Genomic DNA, 8,960 nt, shown 5'->3' on the forward strand with positions numbered 1-8,960 from the left:
CAGTTCTAATGAGATGGATGAAACTGGAGCCCATTATACAGAGTGAAGTAAGCCAGAAAGATAAAGACCAATACAGTATACTAACACATATATATGGAATTTAGAAAGATGGTAATGATAACCCTATATGCAAAACAGGAAAAGAGACACAGATGTGCAGAACAGACTTTTGCACTCTGTGGGAGAAGGCGAGGGTGGGATGTTTCAAGAGAACAGCATCAAAACATGTATATTATCAAGGGTGAAACAGATCACCAGCCCAGGTTGGATGCATGAGACAAGTGCTCGGACTTGGTGCACTGGGAAGACCCAGAGGGATCAGGTAGAGAGGGATGTGGGAGGGGGGATCGGGATGGGGAATACATGTAAATCCATGGCTGATTCATGTCAATGTATGACAAAACCCACTACAATATTGTAAAGTAGTTAGCCTCCAACTAATAAAAAATAAAAAATAAAAATTAAAAAAAAAATAAAAACAAAAACAAAAACACAAAAAATTTAACAAATATATATGAAGTTCACTTTAAAAATAGGGCTTCTCTTTTTTTTTTACAAGGTTATAGTGAAATGAAAGTGAAAATTAAGGAGTAATAGAGGAGTCATTGAGGACTTTAAAAGAAAATAAGAGAAAAGAAATAAAACAAGAAAAAATTTTTTTTCCTAATTAAAAAAAATAGTAAAAATTTATGAAAATGAAAACGAAAGTTAAGAGTAATGGGGGAGTAATAGGGAATTTAAAAAAAATAAAAGAAAAAATAAAAAAAGAAAAGAAAAGAAAAAAAATTTTTTTAATTAAAAAAAGAAGTAAAAATATATCTAGGTATTTCTCTGGAGCTGTTGCAGTCAGTGTGGGTTCGGTTCAGTTTCAGATAGCTCCTCATTCCAGCTTACACTTCTCGATATCTATAGGCCCTTTCCGGTGTTGTCTGTGTTACGTACAGGGATTTTAGTCTGTTTCACGGGTCACTTCTGAAGCAGTTCCCTTTGTTTATTTGGCTTCTGTTTGCAGGTGTCTTCAGTGTCTAATTTCCTCCCTGACACAGGCTGGCGGAGGTGGTCTCTTGTTCAGGTTCGCTTGTTCAGTCGTGCTGCGGGGAGGGAGGGCGCTACAGACAAATCTCAGTGGCCTGTGTGGGGAGCACTCGCAGTGTTCCGGCCACACTGGGTTTGCCCCGCTCACGGGTGTGTGCTTTCCCCGTCTACACTGCTCAGGCTCCCGGCTGCTCTATATGGATCGGGCCCTGCGTTGAGTGCGGTTCCAGTTTTCGTGTCCTCCACAAAAGTGCGGACTAAGTTGGGCCTGCGTTTTGTGCCTTCCCTGGTGGAGCAGCTCGGGCAGCCAGGAGCTTGACGGGCGCACTCTCCCCGGGTGTGGTGTGCCTTCTCCCCTCCGCAGTCCCAGCCTCAGTTTCCGCGCACACCAGTCGGGTGCGTGCGCGCGCCTTGTGTCTATTCTTGGGAGCTGGGCTCTAGCCGCGACCCTCCTGGTGGATGTCAACCATCCAGAATCTCAGCAAGTCTTTGGTTAGAAACTGGAGGCCTGTTTGCAGTGTGGTAGGGGATACCGTCTCTGGGGCCAAGTTTGCCCCTTTCCCCTTCCCCCTCCCCCCTGCCTCCTTCGCGGGGATGGGCTGGTCCGCCGCCGGCTAGCTCTTCTCTGAAATTGCTCAGTCCCTTTGTTCTGAGAATGGCCGGAAGTGTGTTCGGGCTGGTTAATTTTCTCTCTCTTTCTTGCTATCCCACAGTTTAAGTTGCTATCTCACGTTAGCTCCCTCCGATTGCCCTCAGGGCATTCGGGCCCGGTCCTTACCCTAAGCAATGCCGCCTGCTCCTCTCCGTTCCGCCCCCACTTGCTGGTGGCTGATGCGGGCATCTAGGGTACTTTTCTGCTGGGAGTTGCTTTTAGGCATGTAATCTGTGGGTTTTATTTGTTTTTCCTCTCAGTTACGTTGCCCTCCGAGATTCAAAAACTTCCTCCAGACCCGCCAGTGAGAGGGTTTCTTGGTGTTTGGAAACTTCCTCTATTACGACTCCCTTCCCGGGATGGGTCTCCGTCCCTAGCTCTTTTGTCTCTCTTTTTATCTTTTATGTTTTGTCCTACCTCCTTTCAAAATGGGCTGCTTTTCTGGGCACCTGATGTCTTCTGCTAGCAGTCAGAAGTTGTTTTGTGAAGTTTGCTCAGCGTTCAAATGTTCTTTCGATGAATTTGTAGGGGAGAAAGTGGTCTCCCCGTCCTATTCCTTCGCCATCTTGGCTCCTCCCTCAGGTTGTTGATATTTCTCCTGATAATCTTTATTCCAGCTTGTGATACATCCAGCCCGGCATTTTGCATGATGTACTCTGCATATACGTTAAATAAACAGGATGGCAATATACAGCGTTGTCATACTCCTTTCTTAGTTTTTAACCAGTCTGTTGTTCCATGTCTGGTTCTAACTGTTGCTTCTTGACCTGCATGCAGGTTTTTCAGGAGGCAGGGAAGATGATCTAGTATTCCCAAAGACCCAGAGGGATGGGGTGGAGAGGGAGGTGGGAGGGGGGACTGGGATGGGGAATACATGTAAATCCATGGCTAATTCATTTCAGTGTATGACAAAAACCACTGCAATGTTGTAAAGTAATTAGCCTCCAACTAATAAAAATAAATGGAAAAAAAAATAAATAAAACAACAACAACAAAAAAGAATTTTCCACAGTTTGTTGTGATCCACCCAGTCAAAGGCTTTAGCATAGTCAATGAAACAGAAGCAGACGTTTTTCTGGAATTTCCTTACTTTTTCTATGATCCAACAGATGTTCGCAATTTGATCTCTGGTTCCTCTGCCTTTTCTAAATCCAGCTTGAATGTCTGGAAGTTCTCCGTTCACATACTATTGAAACCTAGCTTGAAGGACTTTGAGCATTACCTTGCTAGCATGTGAAAAGAGCACAATTGTACAGTGGTTTGACACTGCCCTTCTTTGGGATTGGAATGAAAACTGACTTTTTCCAGTCATTGTGACTACTGCTGAGTTTTCCACATTTGCTGGCATATTGAGTGCCGCACTTTCACAGCATCATCTTTTAGGATTTGAAATAGCTCAACTGGAATGCCACCACCTTCACTAGCTCTGTTCGTAGTGATGCTTCCTAAGGCCCACTTGACTTCACATTCCAGGATGTCTGGCCCTAGGTGAGTGATCACACCATCATGGTTATCTGGGTAATGAAGATCATTTTTGTATAGTTTTGTATATTCTTGCCACCTCTTCATAATCTCTTCTGCCTCCATTGGGTCCTTACCATTTCTGTCCTTTATCATGCCCATCCTTGGCATGAAATATTCCCTTAATACCTTCAATTATCTTGAAGAGGTCTCTAGTCTTTCCCATTCTATTATTTTCCTTTATTTCTTTGCATTATTCATTTCAAAAGGCCTTCTCTCTCCTTGCTATTCTCTGGAACTCTGCATTCAGATGGGTATAGCTTTCCCTTTTTCCTGTGCTTTTCATTTCTGTTCTTTCCTCAGCAATTTGTAAAGCCTCCTCGGATAACTACTTTGCTTCTTGCATTTCTTTTTCTTTGGGATGATTTTGGTCACTACCTCCTGTACAGTGTTAGGAACCTCTGTCATAGTTCTTCAGGCACTCTGACTACCAAATCTAATACCTTAAATCTGTCCATCACCTCCACTGTGTAATCATCAGGACTTTGATTTACATCATACCTGAATTGCCTGGTGATTTTCGCTATTGTCTTCAACTTAAGCCTGAATTTTGCAATAAGGCTCATGAGCTGAGCCACAGTCAGCTCTAGGTCTTGTTTTTGCTGACTGTAGAGCTTCTCCATCTTTGGATGTGGAGAATATAATAATTCTGATTTCAGTATTGACCATCTGGTGATGTCCATGTGTAGAGTTCTCTTGTGTTGTTGGAAAAGGGTGTTTGCTGTGACCAGTGTATTCTCTTGGCAAAACTCTATTAACTTTTGCCCTGCTTCATTTTGTACTCCAAGGCCAGACTTGCCTGTTACTCCAGTTATCTCTTGACTTCCTACTTTCATTTTCCAATCTCCTATGATGAAAAGGACATGTTTTTTTGTGTGTTAATTCTAGAAGGTCTTGTAGGTCTTCATAGAACCAGTCAACTTCAGCTTCTTCAGCACCAGTGGTTGGGGCATAGACTTGGATTACTGTTACGTTGAGTGGTTTGCCTTGGAAATGAACCAAGATCATTCTGTTTTTGAGGTTGCACACAAGTACTGCATTTTGGACTCTTTTGTTGACTCTCAGGGCTACTGCATTCCTTCTTAGGGATTCTTGCCCACAGTAGTAGATATAATGGTCATCTGAATTAAATTCGCCATTTCCGTCCATTTTAGTTCACTGATTCCTAAGATGTCGATACTCATTCTTGCCATCTCCTGCTTGATCATGTCCAATTTGCCTTGATTCATGGACCTAACAGTCCAGGTTACTATGCAATAATGAGCTATTAGTAATATCCCTCTGCTCTTCCCAAGTAGCATTTTGGACACCTTCTGACCTGGCAGGGCTCATCTTCTGGTGTCATATCTTTTTGCTCTCTCATACTGTTCATGGGGTTTTCATGGCGGTAATACTGGAGTGGTTTGCCATTCCCTCCTCCAGTGGACCATGTTTTGTTAGAACTATCCACTATGACCCATCCATCTTGGGTGACCCTGCATGGGCATGGCTCATAGCTTCATTGAGTTATGCAAGCCCTTTGCCACAACAAGGCTGTGATCCATGAAGGGGGAAGATTAGCATATTTATCCATTAATTAATTGAGAGTTGCATAATATTAGTTTTCTCTTTCTATTATTTCTTCTAAGTTTGCTAGATGACATATATATCTATGTAGAAACCTATTCTTGTTCTCCATTTGATAATGATATTTATACTGTTCACTTAGAATATTTAGGTTCTCTTTGCACCTATTTTGTACAATATTAGTTAATTAATATAACTTCTGTTTCTTTCCTTTGTAATTGATGATAACTATAAAACTGTCAGTTGTATCAATCTTTTTCAAAGAATAGGCTTTTGTTAGTTGGCTTCATTATCTTTTAATTAATCATTGCTGCATTTTTCTTCATTATTTCCTGCATTCTGTTTTGAGAGGTTGAATATGATGCTCTTTCTCTAGTTTCTTGATTTTTTTTGCATGTTTTAAATATTTCTAATTTTTTACCATTATGATTTTAGTTTCAAATAACTGTATTTTTATTTCCAGATATTGTTTTACTTTTTCAAATTAGCCTGTTCTCTTCCCTAATTTATTATTCTTATGGTCTCTATGCTTTCTATTCTCGTTAATGGATTTTATTTTTATATATTAGTTTCAGGTGTAGAACATAATTCAATTTTTGTACATTGTGAAACAATCAGCACATTAAGTCTAGTTTACACCCATCACCGCATATAGTTACATTTTTTTTTCATGTGGTGAGAACTTTTAAGTTCTACTCTCTTAGCATCTTTCAGATATACATATACTGTATTATCAACCATGTTGCCATGCTGTACATTGTATTCCCAGGATTTATTTATTTTATAACTGCAAGTTTGTGCCTTTGGACCACCTTTATGCATTTCATGTACTTTCCACCCTCCAATAATGGCAACAGCCAGTAGGTTCTCTGTATCATTTTTTTCTCTGTCAGACTTATTTCATTTAGCAAAATTCTCTCAAGATCTATCTGTGTTGCTGCAAATGGAAAGATTTCCTTCTTTTAATGACTGAATAACATTACATTATATATATATGTGTGTGTGTGTGTATATATATATATACACATGCATATATAGATATATGATATTTGCTTTATCCATTCATCAGTTGGTAGATACCTAAGTGGTTTCTGTATCTTGGCTATTGCAAATAATGCTGCTGTGAAACTGCGGTTGCATATCTTTTCAAGTTAGGATTTTTTCTTCCAAGAAATATTCAGAAGTGAGTTGCCTGAATCTTATGGTAGTTATATTTCTGGTTTTTTTGAGGAATTTCTGTACTGTTTTCCATAGTGGCTGCACTATATTTAAATTTATTTAAGGCTATAAATATCCCTCTGAGTACCTCTTGGGCTGTTTCCTGCAAGTAATGCTAATAGAACTTAATGTGTTCAGTTCAATTCAGTCACTTCGTCATGCCCGACATTTTGTGACCCCATGGACTGCAGCATACCAGATTTCTAAGTCCATTACCAACTCCCAGAGCTTGTTCAAACTCATGTCCATCAAGTTGGTGATGTCATCCAATCATCTCATCCTCTGTCATCCTCTTCTCCTGCGTTCAATTTTTCCCAGCATCAGGTCTTTTCCAGTTAGTCAGTTCTTCCCATCAGGTGGCCAAAGTGTTGGAGTTTCAGCTTCAACATCCATCCTTCCAATGAATATTCAGGACTGACTTCCTTTAGGATTGACTGGTTGGATCTCCTTGCAGTCCAAAGGACTCTTGAGAGTCTTCTCCAACACCACAGTTCAAAAGCATCAATTCTTCAATGCTCAGTTTTCTATATGGTCCAACTCTCACATCCATACATGACTAATGGAAAAAACATAGCTTTGACTAGTTGGACTTTTGTCAGCAAAGTAATTATGCTGTCTAGGTTGGTCATAGCTTTTCTTCCAAGGAGCAGACATCCTTTAATTTATGGCTTCAGTCACCATCTGCAGTGATTTTAGAGCCCAAGAAAATAAAGTCTGTCACGGTTTCCATTGTTTCCCCATCTATTTGCCATGAAGTGATGGGACCGGATGCCATGATCTTCATTTTTTGAATGTTGAATTTTAAGCCAGCTTTTTCACTCTCCTCTTTCATTTTCATCAAGAGGCCCTTTAGATCTTCTTTGCTTTCTGCCATAAAGGTGGTGTCATCTGCATATCTGAGGTTATTGATATTTCTCCTGGCAATCTTAATTCCAGCTTGTGCTTCATCCAGCCCAGCATTTCACATGATGTACCCTGCATATCCCTGGTAGCTCAGACGGTAAAGCATCTGCCTACAATGCAGGAGACCCAGGTTCAATTCCTGGGTCGGGAAGATCCCTTGGAGAAGGAAATGGCAACCCACTCCAGTATTCTTGCCTGGAAAATCCCATGGATGGAGGATCCTGGTAGGCTACAGTCCATGGGATCACAGAGTCAGACATGACTGAGTGACTTCACTCTCACTTTACCCTGCATATAAGTTAAATAAGCAGGGTGACAGCATACAGCCTTGATGTACTCCTTTCCTAATTTTGAGCCAGTTCTTTGTTCCATGTCCAGTTCTAACTGTTGCTTCTTGACTTGCATACAGATTTCTCAGGAGGCAGGTAAGGTGGTCTGGTATTCTCATCCCTTTAAGAGTATCCCATTTGTTTTGATCCACGTGGTCAAAGCCTTTGGAGTAGTCAATAAAGAAGTAGATGATTTTTTGGAACTCTCTTCCTTTTTCTATGATTGAACAGGTGTTGGCAATTTGATCTCTGGTTCCTCTACCTTTTCTAAATCCAGCTTAAACATCTGGAAGTTCTTGGTTCATGTACTGTTGAAGCCTAGCTTGGAGAATTTTGAGCATTACTTTACTAGCCTGTGAGATGAGTGCAATTGTGCAGCAGTTTGAATATTTTTTGGCATTGCCTTTCTTTGGGATTGGAATGAAAAGTGACCTTTTCCATTCCTGTGGCCACTGCTGAGTTTTCCAAATTTGCTGGCATATTGAGTGCAGCCCTTTCACAGCATCATCTTTTAGGACTTGAAGTAGCTCAGCTGGAATTCTGTCATCTCCACTAGCTTTGTCTGTAGTGATGCTTCCTAAGGCCCACTTGACTTCGCATTTTGGGATGCCTGTCTGTAGGTGAGTGATAATGCCATTGTGGTTATCTGGGTCATGAAGATCTTTTTGTATAGCTCTTCTGTGTATATTTGCCACCTCTTCTTAATATCTTCTGCTTCTGTTAGGTCCATATCATTTCTGTCCTTTATTGTGCCAATCTTTGCATGTAACTCTAATTTTCTTGAAGAGATCTCTAGTTTTTCTCATTCTATTGTTTTCCTCCATTTCTTTTCAATAATCACTTAAGAAGGCTGTCTTATCTCTCCTTGCTATTGTTTGGAACTCTGCATTCAGATGGATATATCTTTCCTTTTCTCTTTTGCCTTTCACTTCTCTTATTTACTCAGCTATTTGTAAGGCCTCCTTACATAACCATTTTACCTTTATGCATTTATTTTTCTTGGGGACGGTTTTGATAACTGCCTCCTGTATAGTGTCACAAACCTCCATCCATAGTTCTTCAAACACTCTGTTTATCAGATCTAATCCCTTGAATCTATTTGTCACTTTCACTGTATAATTTTAAGGGATTTGATTTAGGTCATATCTGAATGGTCTAGTGGTTTTCCCTACTTTCTTCAATTTTATCCTGAATTTTGCAATAATGAGTTCATGATCTGAGCCAGCCAGCTCCTTGTCTCATTTCTTCTGACTATATAAAACTTCTCCATCTTTGGCTGCAACGTATATAATCAATCTGATATCGGTATTGGCCATCTGGTGATGCCCATGTGTAGAGTCATCTCTTGTGTTGTTGGAAGCGGGTGTTTGCTATGACCAGTGCATTCCCTTGGCAAAACTCTGTTAGCCTTTGTACTGCTTAATTTTGTTCTTGGCCAAATTTGCCTGTTACTCCAGGTATCTTTTGACTTATTTTTGTATTCCAGTCCCCTATGATGAATATGGCATTTTTTTTTTGGTGTTAGTTCTAGAAGGTCTTGTAGCTCATCATAGAATCATTCAACTTCAGCTTCTTCAGCATTAGTGGTTGGGGCCTAGACTTGGATTATTGTGATATTAAATGGTTTGCCTTGAAAATGAACAGAGATCATTCTGTCATTTTTGAGATTCCACCCATTTACTGCATTTTGGACTCTTGTTGATTATGAGGGCTACTCCATTTCTGCAAAGGGATTC

The 8,960-nt window shown here is 40.4% G+C and overlaps 1 non-coding gene across 1 annotated transcript; it reads left to right on the forward strand.

The window, feature by feature from the left end:
* The first annotated feature begins 6,974 nt into the window (after positions 1 to 6,974).
* On the forward strand, positions 6,975 to 7,046 carry TRNAC-ACA (transfer RNA cysteine (anticodon ACA)). The gene has a single exon. It is a non-coding gene; the product is annotated as a tRNA-Cys (tRNA).
* Positions 7,047 to 8,960: the final 1,914 nt, after the last annotated feature.

This window comes from Odocoileus virginianus, chromosome X, assembly GCF_023699985.2.
Source record: "Odocoileus virginianus isolate 20LAN1187 ecotype Illinois chromosome X, Ovbor_1.2, whole genome shotgun sequence".
NCBI classification, from domain to species: domain Eukaryota; kingdom Metazoa; phylum Chordata; class Mammalia; order Artiodactyla; family Cervidae; genus Odocoileus; species Odocoileus virginianus.